General features: G+C 45.3%; 1 non-coding gene across 1 annotated transcript; it reads left to right on the top strand.

The window, feature by feature from the left end:
• The first annotated feature begins 103 nt into the window (after positions 1–103).
• Positions 104–222, top strand: LOC143977517 (5S ribosomal RNA). Its single transcript, XR_013273793.1, has one exon. It is a non-coding gene; the product is annotated as a 5S ribosomal RNA (ribosomal RNA).
• The last annotated feature ends 15,699 nt before the right edge of the window (positions 223–15,921 follow it).

Raw genomic sequence — 15,921 nt, 5'->3', positions numbered from 1 at the left:
TTAATATGTTGTTGGCGTTGATGACCTGTTTAATTTTTCTGCTTGTTTGCCGAGGTGACCATCTTGGCATTTGTCAAGAGGGTTGAGAGCGGCCAGCAAAATCGCCTACGGCCACATCACTCTGAATGCGCCCAATCTCGTCTGATCTCGGATGCTAAGCAGGGTCGGGCCTGGTTAGTACCTGGATGGGAGACCGCCTGGGAATGCCAGGTACCGTAGGCTTTTTTTTAATATGTTGTTGGTGTCGACGACCTGTTTAATTTTTCTGCTTGTTTGCCGAGGTGACCATCTTGGCGTTTGTCAAGAGGGTTGAGAGTGGACAGCAAGATTGCCTAAGGCAACATCACCCTGAATGCACCCAATCTCGTCTGATCTTGGATGCTAAGCAGGGTCTCTGGTGGGGGGGGCTCGTCCTCGCTGTGCATCGACGTCATGCCCACACGCCTTATGTCCGGCGTGATTTGTGGCGCTGAACACTGACGTGTTTGTTTTTTCAACTCCGTTCAGCACGAGGGCTGTTGGGCTCTCTCATGTGAGTGCAAGTCGTTCGGATGTGGGTACTCTTGCTCTCTGAGCTGTGCATTTTCTGCGTGACGTTGGTCACATCCCCGCCGGTGCTGCAGGCTACTTTCATCACTGATTTTCCATTGGAGGATATTCTTTACTTCAATAGGGTTTCCTTACACCCGTCACTCTCATACAACACACAATTTCATTTCAGGTAATTTATGACCTCTTATTTTGGGTCTCCTATTTTCATGGTGATATGGTCACTGTGGTTTGTAAATCCTGTGTTCACCTCTTGCACATTTTTTTCTTACTTGGGATGAATATTCTTGTCCAATATTCATTGGTTCACATATTTTTCCTTGTCTCTCCATATATTATTACCATTTAACTCCCCTCTTCTCCCTATCCCACTTCACATTCATTATTATCCCTCTTTTCTTTAGTTTCCTTAGCTCCCCTCCACCACACCAACTCGGCTTGAGTAAACTCCAGACACTTTCAGGACCATTTCACTTCTTGGCCTGCTTGCCGGCTTCTTGGATGTCACCTCAACTCCCGGAAAGACGCAGATTCCCCATCCCAGTGCCTCTGATGTAAATCTTCACTACCATGAGTTCTATGTCCATTTTTTGTTATTCTATAGGTAAGAGTTGGTAGGACCATTGTGTATGCTCCCTCTCTTCCTGTATAATCAACTACCATTGATTATTAATACTCAGTATATTATTTGTCACAGGTACCCCAATTTCTATAGCAGCTCCTGATGAGTGGATACAGTCCACGAAACGCGTCAAGCTTTTTACCAGTGGATATTTTGCCTCAATAACCAAGATTTCCCCATGGGTTTGATTTATTTAAATCATCAATTCATTTTATTGGTTTCTACTGTATATGCACTTTGGGATGTACTATCGGTCTGCTACTAATTATGTGTAATTATGCTACTATAATATGAAGTATATATATTAATGTTTATATAATATGAATTTGATTGTTACTATCATATTTTTATATTTTTTTATATTTATGTATTATAACATTGACTTATTATTGACTTATTTACTGTACTATCTCCAATAAATTATTATTTTATTGATTGAGTTAATTGACCCTCAATGTCTTGTTTCATATAAAGTCCCGTTGCCGCCCCTTCGTTGTCCCTTTTTCCCTTCTTTGTGTCTAGATTAGATCTGTGTTCTGGTGTCTTGCACCATTATTTTAAATTTTTGGAGGGATCCACCAACCATGGCTTCAGCCATAATGCACTCCTTGCCGTGACAGCGGGGAACACCACTCTTGAAAAACATCAATTGACGTCTGCCACAGAGTATGCCACCAATTTCAGCTCTTACAAAGCTGTTACCACCTTGTCTCTACACTTCTTCCAGACAGGCTTATTTAAAGGGTTACTCCACTTTTTTTTCTTTTTAATCTGTAGGGCTGCAATTTTTCTGTAAAATGCGATGAAACATGATTATCTGGAGGTGCTCTGTACACAGAACAGTGTTGCCAACCACCCGTAGATTTACGGGCAGCCCGTAAAAACAAGGCATTTTTCCGGTGCCCGTAAAAGTCCGTAGTAAGGGAAAAGTGGCAGTAAAAATGGCAGAACAATTGAGCGGGCAGACTGAGGAGCCTCGTGGGACGCGTCACTGGAGAGAGACCTGAGCAGCGGCGCACACACGACCCCCCGCCCGGGCCCGACCCGAGTCCGACTCAGCAGGCAGCAGCAAGAAGACCTGAACAAGACTGTCATTGTGGAAGTTTTTAGGCCAGCAGCAAGACCAAGACTGCCCCACCACTAACCGCCCGCCGTCGCCGCCGTGCCCGGTGTCTCTCTCGAGTGAGTCAGTCAGACGGTCAGACAGTCAGTCACAGTCCAGCAGTGACCCGGTCGGTCGGTGAGTGTTGTTGTCATGTCGGTCGGTCGGTGGTGCTGGCAGCTGCCGGTGGGCCGGGTGGGGGGTGGTGATGAAGACTGGTGGTGACAGAGACAGACAGACAGTGGTGTGACGTGAGTGAGTGTTACTGTATACTGTTTGCTTCTGTGACTGACTGACTCTCTGCTGAGTATGACTGACAGACAGCAGTGTCTGACTTGTCTGTGACTGACTTTTGACAGACAGACAGTCTCACTGTGTGTGTGTGACTGTGACTGTGTGTCTCTTGTAATGTTGTTTGGCCCAGACCAGTGAGGCACTGCCACTGAGGCTCACTCTGCCTGCCAGGCAGCTGAGGCAGGCCATGATGACCATGAGTCCAGGGCAGGCCCAGCCAGGCCAGATAGCTGGGGGCCTGGGCTGGGGCCCGCGGGCATAGCACTGCAATCTGTTTGTGTGTTCGTATTGTGCAAAAGCATTCTCTCTCTGGTCTGCGTTGGGGACGGCCTATCTGTTTCATGTAGATTTTCCTCCTCTCGACCCCACTGTGACCAGCCTGCTCCTTCCAGTCCAGCCGCCTTGGACCGACCAGCCTGCTCCTTCCAGTCCAGCCGCCTTGGACCGACCAGCCTGCTCCTTCCAGTCCAGCCGCCTTGAGCCGACCAGCCTGCTCCTTCCAGTCCAGCCTCCTTGGACCGACCAGCCTGCTCCTTCCAGTCCAGCCGCCTTGGACCGACCAGCCTGCTCCTTCCAGTCCAGCCGCCTTGGACCGACCAGCCTGCTCCTTCCAGCCGCCTTGGACCGACCAGCCTGCTCCTTCCAGCCACCTTGGACAAAGTTTTACTGCCCTGGGGAAAGGGCTGTCTGCAAATACCACAGCTACAGATTACGGTAAGTACGCAAATTCATTTGTGGGGGGGGAGGGGGTTAATCACTAAGCTGTTTTCTCATTTTACGTTTCCTCCCTCCTATTTTTTTTTTTTTTACGTAGGTAGATTTTACCAGAATTTTATTCACTTGGACCAGCCTGCTCCTTCCAGTCTTCTTGGACCAGCCTGCTCCTTCCAGTCTTCTTGGACCAGCCTGCTCCTTCCAGTCTTCTTGGACCAGCCTGCTCCTTCCAGCCTGCTCCTATCAAGTTACTCCTCTGGGCAAAGGGCTGCCTGCAAATACCACAGCTACAGATTACGGTAAGTACACAACTAAATTTCTGGTGGGGGGTTTTTAATCACTTAGTTTTTTTCTCATTTTAGGTTTCCTCCCTCCTGTGTTTTTTTTTTCTTCTCTCAGTTCAATTTTGATTTTGATGTAGTTTTTCCTCCCATAGAAATCAACATATTAAGAAGATAGCTAGCTGTATGGCTCTGCAGCCAACACCACCGCCGCCACCACCAGATTATAGAAAACGATCTACTAAACTGTAAGTGTTTTTGTATTGTACTAGCACCACACATTTCAAGGAAAATGGGCAACATAGAATTGGACTACATTATTTCTTTTGTTTTTTTGTACAGACATCCACACCTGCAGAACTTCACACGTGATGCCTCTTGGTGTTAACCTTTCAATAAATTCCTGTGATCAGTTTTCATAGCTATTTGTTATTTCTCAGGCAGGCACCTGCAGCACACAAGGCAGATTTTATTAGTTCATGGCACATTCTTTTAAGATTTGTTCAAAGCAAGTTTGCACCTTGTAATACAACAAATATCAGGGCTTGAGTTTGCCATAGGTTGCACTGTCTGTATTCTGCAGTTCCACTTTAGATATGATGGAAGAGGCACTACGACCTTGTGAAAAAAAAACTCGCAAAGTTAGGCTTAAGGGCCGGTTCACACAGCGAGGCGAGGCGAGGCGACACGGCTCGCTTCGCCTCGCTCCCGCAAGTCGCCCCCGTTCTGTACAATGGAACCGTTCTGAGAGGAGCGACTCGAGTCGCTCCGACTCAGAAAAAAGGTTCCTGTACTACTTCGGGGCGACTTCGGGGGCGACTTGCATTGACTTCTATACAGAAGTCCTCTGCAAGTCGCCGCTGAGCTCCCCGCAGGTCGCGGCGAGGTAAGTCGGAGACGCCTCGCCGCGCCTCGCTGTGTGAACCGGCCCTTATTCTTTTGTTGCTGCTTGGCTGACAGACGTTGAGTTCAAATTCTGGTTAAGAGCAGATGCTGAATCAAAACAAAATGCAAAGTGTGTGTGGTGCAAAAAAGTCTTTAGCATTGGATATGGTTGTGTTCGTGATGTACGCAGTCATTGCACAAGTTCTAAACACAAGGATATTGCTGCAGCTAGGCAAGCCAGTGCTGGTATTGTTATTTTTGCTAAGCAAACACTACCAGATCCAGTAGTGTTAGCTCATAAGAAAAGGTCTTTCGAAAGTGAGCTAAAAATGGTACATTTTATTGCACAAATTTTTTTAGCATTAAGCCTGTTAGATGATCTTAGCAGTAATTTCACTGACTGGTTTCCAGACTCCAAAATCGCAAAATCCATCAATTGTGGACTATTGGATCCATGTTGGTTAAGAATGTCATTGGCAAGTGTCTGAGAGAGGAGTTGTGCAAAACGCTAGCATATTGTCACTTTTCCTTACTGATTGATGAAACTACTGACATATCTACAAGCAAAAAATTAGCTATGGCTGCCATTTATTTTGATGAAGAAGCTGGTAGAACCAAATACCAGTTCTACCGCCTCCTTGATCTTACTGAAGCAACTGCTGATGCTATTTTTGAGAAGATTAACCACCTCAATACAGTGCCGTACCAGGCTGTGTGCCCTCAACATGGGAGGTGCTTTGGGGAAGGGGGGGCCCTGCGGCCCCCCACCCCAAAGCACCTTGTCCCCATGTTGATGAGGACAAGGGCCTCTTCCCGCAACCCTGACCGTTGGTTGTCGGGGTTGGTTGGCGGGCCTTTAATAAGGGGACCCCCAGATTCTGGCCCCCTACTCTATGTGAATGAGTATGGGGTGCATTCACCTGGGGAAAAAAGTGTACATTAACCACCTCAATACAGTGACAGTGCACTAACACCCCCTTCCTGACCAGACCAATTTTCAGCTTTCAGCGCTCTCACAGTTTGAATGACAATTACTCAGTCATGCAACACTGTACCCATATGAAACTTGCGTCCTTTTTTCCACACAAATAGAGATTTCTTTTAGTGGTATTTAATCACTAGTGTGTTTTTTATTTTTTGTGCTATAAATAAAATAAAACGTAAATTTTGTAAAAAAAATGCCCTTTTCTTTGTTTCTGTCATAAATTTTTGCTAATTAGTAATTTTTCTTCATACATTTTGGCCAAAATTTATATCTTTGGTAAAAATAACCCACATTAGTGTATATTATTTGGTCTTTGTGAAAGTTATAGACTCTACAAACTATGGTGCCAATCACTGAAAATTGATCACATCTGATCAGGCCTTCAGTACATCAGGTGTATCTCATTTCTTGAGACACTAAGAGCCGGTTCACACAGGGGCGACTCAGATCCGACTTCAGGTCGCCCCTAGTCACCTCAGGTCGGACAACATGTAAAAATCAATGTAAGTGAATGAGAGCCGTCTTAATGCACACTACTGAAGTCGCTCCGACTTCAGAAAAGGTTCCTGTACTACTTCAATCCAACTTGTAGGCGACTGGTACCCATTGATTTCAATGGAGGTCGCCTCCAAGTCGGATCTCCATCTATACGGAGGCGACTCTAACAGAATTATCAGCTCTCAAGAGGGAACTCAACGGCAAATTTATGAAAAAAAATTGGTGTGGTCTCCCCCTCCGAGAGCATACCAGGCCCTTAGGTCTGGTATGGATTCTAAGGGGAACCCCCTACGCCGAAAAAACGGCGTGGGGGTCCCCCCCAGATGCATACCAGACCCTTATCCGAGCACGCTACCCGGCCGGCCAGGAAAGGGGGTGGGGAGGAGCGAGCGCCCCCCCTCCTGAGCCGTACCAGGCCGCGTGCCCTCAACATGGGGGGGTGCCTTGGGGAAGGGGGGGCCTGCGCGGCCCCCACACCCCAAAGCACCTTGTCCACATGTTGATGAGGACAAGGGCCTCTTCCCGACAACCCTGGCCTTTGGTTGTCTGCGGGCGGGGGGCTTATCGGAATCCGGGAGCCCCCTTTAATAAGGGGGCCCCCAGATCCCGGCCCCCCACCCTATGTGGAGGAGCCAGGCTTTCTTCTTCGCTGCCGCCCTCTTCTTCTGACTTCGGGGGTCTTGTCCCCCTCTTCGGTTCTTCTTGCCGGGCCGGTCTTCTGTCGCCGCTGTCGCCATCTTCTGTCTTTCTCTTCTTCTCTTTAGATGTTGCCACGTCGCTGCCTCCGGTCACAATGACAGGGACACGGCGTGCGGCGACTTATATAGGGACATCCCGGATGATTTCCCCACCCATTATGATGTCACAGTCTCAGCATCCTCTGGGACTGTGACATCATAATGGGCGGGGACATCATCCGGTGATGTCCCTATATAAGTCGTCGCGTCCCTGTCATTGTGACCCCCGAAGTCGGAAGAATAGGGCGGCGGCGAAGAAGAAAGCCGGGCTCCTCCGCTAGTAAAAGAGCTAGCAGAAGATAGCGGAGGAGTCTGGCACGAAGACCCCCGAAGGCGGAAGACCCCCGGAGCTGTGCAATAAACTATTTTAACCCTTGTGTGTTGTGTTTTTTTTGTACAGTTTTTTCACAGGTGAATGGGTAGGGGTACATTGTACCCCATACTCATTCACATAGGGTAGGGGACGGGGATCTGGGGGTCCCTTATTAAAGGGGGCTCCCGGAATCCGATAAGCCCCCCCGCCCGCAGACCCCCGACAACCAACGGCCAGGGTTGTCGGGAAGAGACCCTTGTCCTCATCAACATGGGGACAAGGTGCTTTGGGGTGGGGGGGTACGGCTCAGGAGACGGGGCGCTCTCTCGTCCCCACCCCCTTTCCTGGACGGCCGGGTAGCGTGCTCAGATAAGGGTCTGGTATGCATCTGGGGGGACCCCCACGTCCTTTTTTTCGGCGTAGGGGGTTCCCCTTAGAATCCATACCAGACCTGGTATGCTCTCGGAGGGGGAACCCATGCCATTTTTTTTTTAAATTTGGTGTGGAGTTCCCCCTTCAGAGCTCATTATCTGATTGGCTGCGGCAAAAGTCGCCTGGCCTGGGGCGACTTAAAGTCATGTTGTAAGTCGCCCCAGGTCGTATCTAAGTCGTGTTCAAGTCGTCTGCAAGTTGCCTCACAAAGTCGTCTTGGAAGTCGTGTCACCCCTGTGTGAATCGACTCTAATGCCGCGTACACACGAGCGGACTTTTCAACATCCAAAGTCTGACGGAATGATTCCGGCAGACTATTCGATCGTGTGTGGGCTGCAACGGACTTTTGATTCGCAAGAGTCTGACAGACTTTAGAAAATGGAACATGCTTCAAATTTTTCCGACGGAACTCCGCCGGACCCAGTTCCGATGTAGAATTCCGCTCGTCTGTATGCTGTTCCGACAGACCAAAAACGAGGCATGCTCTGAAGCAAGTACGAGACGGAAGTGCTCGGTCTTGTAAAACTCCAGTTCGTATTGGAAGTAGCACATTCGTCATGCTGCAAATTCTGTGCTCGTTTAAATGCAGCGCATCTTCTTTATAATGCTAGAAGAACGAAGTTGCTTTGCTGCTCATATTCACTCACAGAGTTCTCACAAAACACATTTCTGGCTTATTTCTCCTCATCTCATGAATGATATTGTTTTTAGTTTAAAGCCCCATCTCAGTAATAATGTTTTTTTTTGTTTTTTGGTAGTCCTCTTTTTTTTATTTTTTCATCCATATTTTTCGTATAATTCTTTCCCAATTATTTTCTAGTGATCTCCATATTTAATTATTCTATCAAGTTAACACCAAAAACCTTTTTCTTCATTACCACAATAACCTTTTTATTTTGTGTGTGTCATTACCACAATAACCTTTTTATTTTGTGTGTGTCATTACCACAATAACTTTTTTATTTTGTGTGTGTCATTACCACAATAACTTTTTTATTTTGTGTGTGTCATTACCACAATAACCTTTTTATTTTGTGTGTGTCATTACCACAATAACCTTTTTATTTTTATTCGTGGTGACAAGTTACCACAATAACATTTTTTTTTTTTTTTTGGAACCTCAAGGAGGTTGGTGTCCATTGTTAATTTCACATTGTCTTTTAGAAATGTCTTTGACCAAAAAACACATAGGCAATTATATTTTCCAAAAAAAATATCCATTTATTCTGGTTCAAAAAATCAAAATGAAGGCAACACTGGAGAAACTTGTGACATTTGTGTAGCCTTTTGGCCCCAGGGCAAACATTAAAGTCTGTGGAAAAGAAAATTGCCATATTGAGAAGTACAATATGGTCCCTGAATCCCAGAGATCAAGAGCAGCAGCAGATGGTATATATGTCCCCAGGCTGTGGTACAACAGGCTGCATCTTTGGTCAGACCAGACTGAAGCCAGGTCATCACTTTCTTCTCTTCGCTCCACCCTTCACTGCACCCTTCCCTGCAGACTTCTCAGCAGCCTTCCTGTGAGGCTGTGTCTCTGGTGGTGTACTTGTGGCAGGAGGAGGAGGAGGAACAGGAGGAACTTGATCCACGATTTCGCTTGTAGCAGTTAATTCGCCACTCAGCCCCTTCTACAAGGCCGAGAAAATGATTCTCTCACATTGGAGGCGTTGGCCCATCTCCAATTGCTGCAACCGGCTGGCTATATAGCAGCCATAGGCCTCTTCAGCTTCAGGGGGGCTCCTTAAGACATTTGTAGCCTCTCGAATGAGGCGCAGTGATTCCTCCTGTGTGACTGTCATCTTCTTTTGCCTTTTTGCCGGAAGATGGAGGGGAGGCACCTGCGACTGTGTAAGTTTCCTACTGGGCCCGGCCACCTCCTGGCTGACAGTGGGTCCAGCCTCCTCCTGCCTGCCACTTTCCACAACTTCCTCCTGGCTGAGCTCATCCTGTGTATAAAAAAGGGACATCGTTTTAGTTTTTTGTTCAATCATAAACATTTTTCAGCTCCTGACTTCAAAATTCTGTTAATACATATAAAAGAGTATCATTATGACACCAGTATTTCTTGTTTCTGCTGGTGACAAACATTTGTGGCCACTACTGTAAATTGATATGTCAAAATATTTGTTTTTTTAACATCAATAATAGCGTTTAAATTATAACATCTAGTTAACATCATTAATATTATGAATATCACTATTTATTGTAACAAACTACCTGGCTCCAGCTGGGTGCATCCGCTTCTTCCAGGATGGAAGGCTCAGGTTGCTCATCAGCCTCTGCTGGGGTGGAGGGAATGCTGCAGGGAAGGGTGGAGGGAAGGGTTGAAAGCGATTCCCTGGCCTTACTCTGGTCGCCAATAAACCGTAGTTTGTCAAAGTACCACAGCCTGGGTACATACACATCACCTGCTGCTGGTCCTGATGTGATGGATTTAAGGATTTTATTATTCTCCTTTCTGTACATATTTCTCAATATTTGAATTTTCTTTTCCACAAAGTCCACGTCTGCCTCTGGGATCCAAGTCTGCACAAATACCAGAAGTTTCTCCAGCGTTGCCCTCCTTACTGGTTTATTATAATAATCAGTGTGCTTTACTTGCCACAGATTTGTCAGCTCCTTGTATTTATCAATAAATAGGCTCAAAAATTCAGGATCTTTAAATTTCTGATTCATTTTTCTGAAAGACAATACACAAGCCAAAAACAATAATGTTAGCCCAGACTCTCCTAATCTTAGCCCAATATAGACCCCAATCTATAAGCAGGATATGCCACTGATTTGGGGAATTTTTTTAAACTTACCTTCGTTTTGCTTGCTCACAACTTCCGTTCCTATTTTCTCCAAGCACGTACGACATGTGCATGTTGGCGTTATATACAGTGCGCACGCGTAGAACCACGCCTGCGTTGCCCGCCCATGACGTTCTTTTGGTCAAGTCTTTTTTTCCCGCCCTTTTGTGCGCACATAACATACGTAAGCACGTACGACATGTGCATTTTGGCGTTATATACAGTGTGCACGCGTAGAACCATGCCTGCGTTGCCCGCCCATGACGTTCTTTTGGTCAAGTCTTTTTTTCCCGCCCTTTTGTGCGCACATAACGTACGTAAGCACGTACGACATGTGCATTTTGGCGTTATATACAGTGCGCACGCGTAGAACCATGCCTGCGTTGCCCGCCCATGACGTTCTTTTGGTCAAGTCTTTTTTTTCCGCCCTTTTGTGCGCACATAATGTACGTAAGCACGTACGACATGTGCATTTTGGCGTTATATACAGTGCGAACGCGTAGAACCATGCCTGCGTTGCCCGCTTATGACGTTCTTTTCCAAGAAGATTTTCCGCCCCCTTTTCTCTACGGTGCGCAGTAGGAGAAACATGGCGGAAACACAACAGGTGCTTGATATTAATGACTCCAGTAGTCACGAATCCCCGGAACAACAAACGTCCCAATCCGGAAAGAGGAGATTTAAGGCCTCAAATATGGCCTTTGAAGAGATGGTGGAGATGGTGGCAATCTTGCGAAGTAAGGATTATGATGGCAAGCATGGACCATACACCCATCAGAACTTGCGCAAGGCCAGAATCATGGCCAAAGTAGTTAAGACCCTGCACAATCGTTTTGGGGTACGACGGTCAAAAGACCAATTGAGGAAACGGTGGTCCGACCTTAAATTGAGGGAGCCGGATCAGTACAGAAGGATCAAGAAAGTTCTTAAAAAAAGTAAGTACTTGTCGTGTGTTCCTATTATGATTATTGCATACTGATCCATATGCTTTACCTTTGTACAATGTAAAAAATTGCTGCTTTCATGTTGGTGGATACAGTAATCGTATCGTTAATAACAAACCCTCGTTCGTTGTTCGTGTCAAACCTCATTTATGATACAGGGTTTAATCCTCATTTTTTTTCAGTGTAATTTTTATGAACAAAAAAAAGATTAGGACATTGTGGTTTAGATGTGTTTCAAACTACAATGACTATAAAAGAACATTCAGTGGAATTGAAGGAGAGGACACTTGGCAGCTGGTTAAAAACACATCTGCACTCATGAGCAAAAGTGTGGGACACCAGAGAACATTTATTAGGGTAAACCACACGGGGTTCCTTGGTATACTTGGGGGGGGAGGCGGCATCTGTGAAACTTGGCCCAAAAAGCGAATTATTGTAGTTTTTGGCAAAGTGAATTGATTTATCAGGTCTTCACATTTTGCATCTCTTCATAAACAGACAATTGTACAACACTTCTAATCAAGGTTTCATCTTCCTAGTTCTGGCCTTAAATATCTGTGTGCTAAGTATACCTTTTTGTTTGTTAATTTCTCATAGGGGAGAAAAGACTCACAAAGCAGGATCCCAGGGACCGCCGCCCTTGCCAGCATGAATGTGAGGTTAGCCCCATCCCCCCCCTGGATGTGCATGTGGAGGAAGGAGAGGTGGAGGAAGGAGAGGAGATGGGCACCCCACCAGGTGAGTGTCTGACACCACAGCTTCAGGTAATCGATGTATACCTGCATATTTCCAAACACATGTTTTTACATCTATTTTAGCTGATGTTCAGGTTGTGGAAAGGGACACATTTCCAAGCACCAGTGCCCCCCCCCCTCCCCGAGGATGTGGAGGAAGGAGAGGTTGAGGAAGGAGAGGTGGAGGAAGTAGGGGAGATGGGCACCCCACCAGGTGAGTGTCTGACACCCCAGCTTGTTGAAATCCATGTATGACTGCATATTTTTAAAACCAATTTTTATCATCTATTGTAGGTGATGTTCTGGTTGTGGAAAGGGCCCCGTTTTCCAGTGACAGCGCACAAAGGCTGATTGGCCAGATAATGTGCTGGAATGGGGAAATAGATGCCATGCGAACTAGCCTGGATCTCCTGAAGAATCGGATTGACAATATGCAGCAGGAAATGAAGAACATGATCGATATTTTGGGGAGAATATAATCCGTTTCTCCATAATATCGATCATGTTCTTCATTTCCCTTGTTTTTCTTAAGATTGTTACTTCCTAAATTATAATTATTGTGGCTGATTGTTGTTACATTTTTCATAATTTGTACCAAAAAGAAAACCAAAATTAAAAAAAACAAAAAAAAACAAAAAACTAATTTGAAAAATATAAAAAAAAGGAAACTAAAAACTGTTTTTAAAAGAAATTTAAAGAAACCCAAAAAAAAATTTTCATATAAATATTCAATGGCACATGTGAATGTGGCCAAATTAAAATTTTGAAGAATCAACAATGTGTGGCGTATTCTTTCAATGCTCAATACCAGTTTGGGAAAAGTGATTTTGTGTTTCCAGTGACAATGGGTCTTATTTAATTAATGAAAATACACTTGGCACTACAAGTGCACTAGAATAACATAGGAGACAGCACAAACCAAAAGCAAGCAAGAAAACAAAATTTTGATTTGATCTTCTTTTATTATTTTAATTGTTAAAAATTAAAGATTGTGTGGCATTGCAATGGCCCCCCTACCGTTAAAATAAGTTACATATTTTTCCCGAACCTCACGGGCACTTTGGGGGGCCAAGCCAGTACGGCCAGTGTCCAGGCCTGTCATAGTTTCGGGAACAAGTCCAGCCTCAGGCCCAAATGATGATAAATAATTAGAAGAGTTCTTATTTAAAAAATTGTGCAAGATGCAACATGTAAGGACAACATGGTTAAAGGGGAGGGCCACCCTGAAAAACAAAAAAATGTTAAAAATTACAAAAAATCAAAAAAAAAAAAAAAATGAAAAAAAATTTTTTTTTTTACTTACCAGAAATGCCTGTTGCTAGGCACTTTATCCTAATCTTCCTCTTCCTCCTCCGCGGAGATCTTCTGTCTTCTCTCTTCGTCGCGGCGTCTTCTGGGTAATGAGTCGCGCTGTGTTCTGGGAACTGTGTGTTCCAGAACACAGCGCGTCCCATTCAGAAAGCGCTGCGGGACTCGCGCATGCGCAGTAGCTGCGGGACTCGCGCATGCGCAGTAGGAAACGGGCAGTGAAGCCGTAAGGCTCCGCTGCCTGTTTCCCTTACAAGGGATGGCGGCGCCGGGACCCGAGAGCCGAGGGACGGGTCGGCCTCGGGCGGCCGACATCGCGGGCGCCCTGGACAGGTGAGTGTGTTTATTAAGTCAGCAGCTGCAGTGTTTGCAGCTGCTGATTTTTTTTTTTTTTTTTTATAACCGGCCCTCCGATTTAAGTTTGTATTCCGCCATGTTGATTGGAGTTAGAAAAACACGGAACCGGCTGGCCATTATTCCAAAGGCATTTTCAACAACTCTTCTCGCTCTGGCCAGCCGGTAGTTGAAAACCCTCCTCTCCGGGGTGAGGGTTCTTTGGGGGAATGGCCTCATCACGTGCTCGTCCAGACTGAAAGCTTCATCAGCTATGAAGACGAATGGGAGTTCTTCAACATTATCTGTATCAGGTGGCAATCCCAGGCCACCTGTCTGTAGACGGTGGTAGAACTCCGTCTGGGCGAAGACTCCTCCATCCGACATCCGGCCATTCTTCCCCACGTCCACATACATAAATCCATATTGTGCCGACACCACTGCCATTAACACAATACTGTGAAACCCCTTGTAGTTGTAATAGTACGACCCCGAATGGGGTGGTGGCACAATGTGGACGTGCTTCCCATCTATCGCCCCACCGCAGTTGGGAAAGTCCCAACGGGTGGCAAAATGGGATGCCACAGTCTGCCATTCTTGTGGCGATGAAGGAAACTGGGGAGGCAAAGCATATAAAAAAAAAAAAAAAAAGTACTTTTGCACATTAAACATTGTACATTACAACACAAACTTTATTTCCCGCTTCTGCCTAGTCACAGGACACCGATCGTCTGCTCCCTGTCATCGGGAGCAGTGATCAGGGTCAGGTCACTGCTAGCCCATCCCCCAGACAGTTAATAAACACTCACCCAGAACACACTTTAACCATTCCTCGGCCCCCTTGTGCTTAACACCTTCACTGCATGTGACATTTTTACAGTAATCAATACAATTTTAGAGCATTGATCACTGTATTAATGACAATGGTCCCAAAAATGTATGGAAATTGTCCAATGTGTCCGCCATAATGTGGCAGTCACAATAAAAAAATTTAAAACGGTTAGCACCGCCATTACTATTTACTAAAATGGCAAGATTTAAAAAATGCCATCAAAATAGACCATATTTTGGATACGCTAGAACTTTTGCACAAAACAATCAATAAACGCTTATTGCGATTCATTTGAACAAATTTGTTTAAGAATACGTATCAGCATAAAATGATGTCCAAAAAAATCAGGGTCATATATTTTTGGGGCTATATTTCTTATAGCGAAAAGTGAAAAATAATGCATATTTGTCAAAATGCGGTTTGGTTTTGTTGGTGGTTAATCGCAAAAAATAAAAAAGCAGAGGTGATCAAAGACAACCAAATAAAACCTCTATTTGTGCTAATAAAATGAAGATAATTTACTAGAGGAGCCATGTTACAAGGACGCACAATTGTCAATTCAAACAACGCACTGTCAAATCACAAAAAGTGCTGATGGTCAGGAAGGGGGGAAATCATTCCAGGGTTGAAGTGGGTTAAAAATACAATATATAATTCAACATTAATTTAAGGACACGCAGACTAGTTCGAATTATATTAAGTGGGGGGGGGGGGGGTCCAGTTAAGGACACACAGACCATTTGGGATACTATTAAGGGGGGGGGGGATTCAGTTAAGGGGACACAGACCATTTGGAATAATATTAAATGTTTGGTTTTAGGATAAAGCAATACAATGGAGCTGACAAAAGACATTTTAAGTGACTAGACTAGGTGGATATGGGCCTACCATAGCATGTTGGTGAGGTTTAATAAAGGAAAATATGCATGAAAGACAAAAAAGGAGCATTAAAAGATTACAGCATGCATGAGGACAAAGGGGACATTCACAGCATATTGCAATCATGGTAATTAGAGATTGAGGAAAGAAATACAAGACATTAGCAAACATTAAAGACAATAAAATGTGATGTTAAATGATAAATCATACCTTAATATAGTCCTCCTGCAGGACCTGTATGATGGCAGAACAGGTCTCTGGAATAATGATCCCCAGAGCCTGGGGGGAGATGCCTGTAGAAAACTTGAGGTCCTGAAGGCTTCTCCCTGTCGCCAAGTAGCGCAATGTGGCGATGAGCCTCTGCTCCGGAGTGATAGCTTGCCGCATGCAGGTATCCTGCCTGCTGATATAAGGCGTCAGCAAAGAAAGCAGACGGTGAAAAATGGGGTCCGTCATCCGGAGATAATTCCTGAAATCATCAGGATTATTCTCCCGGATCTCACGAAGCAAAGGCATGTGTGAGAACTGGTCACGCTGGAGCAACCAATTCTTCGTCCATGAACTCCTCAACACCCTGTTCACGGACTGTTCTTGGGTTGAAGAATGAACTACAACACCAAGCACAAGCAAAGCACGAACTCGACGACGAGTACGTACACGCAACATGGCTTCAAAACGGTCGGC

Source organism: Lithobates pipiens, unplaced genomic scaffold (genome assembly GCF_037356315.1).
Source record: "Lithobates pipiens isolate NorthernLeopardFrog02 unplaced genomic scaffold, aLitPip1_a1.2 Scaffold_13, whole genome shotgun sequence".
Classification (NCBI taxonomy): Eukaryota; Metazoa; Chordata; class Amphibia; order Anura; family Ranidae; genus Lithobates; species Lithobates pipiens.
This window is presented reverse-complemented; position numbering and strand designations above follow the sequence as displayed.